We start from the raw sequence: 3088 nt of genomic DNA, 5'->3' as shown, positions 1-3088 counted from the left end.
GCTTTCTGTCTCTATGTCTCTCTCTGTCTGTCTGGCGAGCGCACGCGCCCTATAGCGAAAATCTCTCCAAAAAAAAAAAAAAAAAAGAATCCATTTATTAGGAAATTCTGCATCTACATCACCAAAGGCCTATAGCATCTTTCAGTACCTTCTCATTTCATTCCAAACCACAAGCCTGGAGCAGGTCCCCAACAACAAAATATAGTTCTGTTCATTTGGTGGGTAGGTCAGAGGACACTGGTGTCCTAACTGCCATGATCACAATTGGGACTTCTAAAACACTGTACTTGGGTTCCTTTACTTCTCAGAGGTAGAGTCTCCTTCATCCTATGAAATTTAAGTAGAGGTTGTGACAGGTGAGTATGGGATTTGATGTGGCAGAAACCCATTAGTCTTGCCCTCAGCCTCTAAACCAGAGGTTGGCAAACTTTTGTAAAGAGTTGGAGACTGGATATCTTAAGCCTGGCAGCCATACAGTCTCTGCCACAATAATCTGTGTTCTGTGACATGAGAGCAGCCGTAGACAGGATGTAAATGAAGGCTAGTGTCTACATTCCAATAAAATTTTTTATTTATAAAAATAGATGGTGGACCTGGTAGGCCACAGTTTGCTGCTCTTCATAGAAATCACCCCATTCCATTAATACCACAGAAAAAATGGCCAATAAAGAAACCTTTTGATAAAAAGGACAGAGAACCAGGAATAGGGTGGACAGACATATGGTTAGCTCTCTTAAATCCTTATTTGGGCTCTTACCACCCTTCAAGCCTCTGAAGTCCTAATAGAAGTACGAGATCTCTTACACAAGACAGCCTTTTCCCCAGGGGAAGAGCACAAATCACCATCTGGGATGGATCAGGATCTCCTTCCTCATGTGCATTTGTAGACAAATTGGGAGTAGGCCTGAGGGGAGTGGGCTTCTTCATACAAAAGGCCATTTTTCCCATGGAATATTTGCAAAAGAGACATATTTTCCCCTCCCTTCTTAACTGCATTGCAAAATGTATGTTCAGTGGAAAATTCTCCAACTAACACTTAATCAGGTGGCCCAACTGGCCACTTTCCTCCTCAGCTGGCCTCCAGCTTTTAAGATAATCACTGGAACCTAGCCGGGGAGTCCTGGGAATTCTCATATAATAGTCTGGCTACAGACTAGAAGTCCTGTGACGTCTGCAGACTGAACTACCAACACTACTGTATTCTATACTCAATGATTTTATTCACATATTCAAAGTTATTGACATGGTGGGCCAAATAATGTAGACAAATTAGGATTTGCCTTCTGGAATGTTCCTGTGTAGTCACGTGATGGGGTCCTTGTTGCCATGTCTGCTAGCACAGCATGCTCTGGTGAAGTCAGCGTTGGCTGAAACCTGAGCACATGAGGTAGCAGCTGAGGGATGTTAGCATCTGCTGCAGAATTGACCAAACAGACCTGCTCTGGTGGTCTGCTGAATCACTCTGTATCTTGCTATGAAATTGCTCAAATGGGTAGAAATTGCTGTTCAAATTCTGGACAATAATAACTTATTGTACATATGAGGGGACTTCAGTGGGTGGAAAAACAGAATTAAAAGAAGAATTTATTTTGATGTAAACATTTTATTAAATACATGAATAAATTTTTTATAATTGCATTTTCTATGAGCTTTTTAAAAACTCCTCATACATTTTTTTTTTCAAGAAGTAAAATATGCCTTAAAGATGGTGAGGACAGAAATTTGACTGTTTTTGTTTTTGAAATGATTTTTAGAAGGCTTTGGGTGAGTTATGTCCATAGATATAAATAGGTCATTTTGGCTTATTCGATAATAGAAATCTTTTTATATTTTGTTCTTGGCATAGTATTTTTGTAATGAGTGAATTACGTTTATAATTATTCATAGATTATTTTGATTTATTGTTAATAGAATTCTTTTAATATCTTGTCTTTGGGACAGTATTTTAAAATTGTATATAAACCCTCTTATCTCTGTTACTAATCCCTTCCTCAAAACCTGCAAGCCCTTCTTCCACATGTCCCACCTTTTTGGGCCAGACCAATAGAAATTCTAAACCCTATCTTTCAGTCTCAAAATCAAATAAAAGAATCCCTTGTACCTATTCACCCTGAGAGAAGGCATGTTTTGCCTACTCTCTGGGCCTCCGTCACTCAAATTCATGATTAAAAAATAAACTGCATTAATTACTTTACAAAATTGGTTATTTCTGTCATCAAAGTGGCAACCAGAAAGGGACCAAAAAAACACTATAAAGTTCTTCCAAGGGATTGTTTCAAACCCAGTGTCTAACACCAGGACAATGGGCCTTTTGAGCCTTCTCCAGCGGTTCCAAGCTTCTCCTTGGGAGACATTCAGAGAATTCTTATTCGAATTTATTTCTAAACTAGTTTATTACTTATTCGTCTGTCTTTTATTTAGCTATTTTGGGTCTGTTGTTTGTCTGTTTTAAATAAGCCAAGTTTTACTTCCCTCCAAGAGAGGAGTAACAGTTTACTCCCCTCTGAGAGAGGGACAACAATTTACTCTCTCCTAACAAGGGGCAGTAATTTACTCTCCTCATAGAGAGGGGTAGCAATTTACTCTCCTCTTTTATCAAAAAAATTTTAAAATTAAAAAAATTATAAAAAGTAATTTGAGATGAAAACTTCCCAAATAAAAAACCTTAATATTCCTAAATTAGTCGTTTTACATACTACATTAAAAAATACTAGGGTCTCACATTTAAAAAATACTTTCTTTAATTAACACTTAAAATGAACAAAAAATAAACTTACCTCCCTTAAAAAAATTAATTAAAAAATTGTTAAAACTAGCTCAAAATGAAAAGAGTTAACAAAATCTGCTTCTGAAACTAAAAAGGCACCAAAATCTATTCTTCCCTCTACTCCTCCTTATCTTTTACTTTCTAAACTCCCCTGTCCAGGCAACTCTATCTTTCCTGATACTTCTATTACCTTTCCTCTAACTAAAAAAATTTAAGAAATATCAAGGGAAAAAACCCTCATAATTACTCCTTTAAAAAAACCCACTGGACAAAGAGAGTCAAAATATAATATATACACCATAGATAGAGGCTAAACTAAAA

Source organism: Tupaia chinensis, unplaced genomic scaffold, assembly GCF_000334495.1.
Source record: "Tupaia chinensis unplaced genomic scaffold, TupChi_1.0 Scaffold143584_1, whole genome shotgun sequence".
Lineage (NCBI taxonomy): Eukaryota > Metazoa > Chordata > Mammalia > Scandentia > Tupaiidae > Tupaia > Tupaia belangeri.
Note: the sequence above shows the minus strand (reverse complement) of the source record.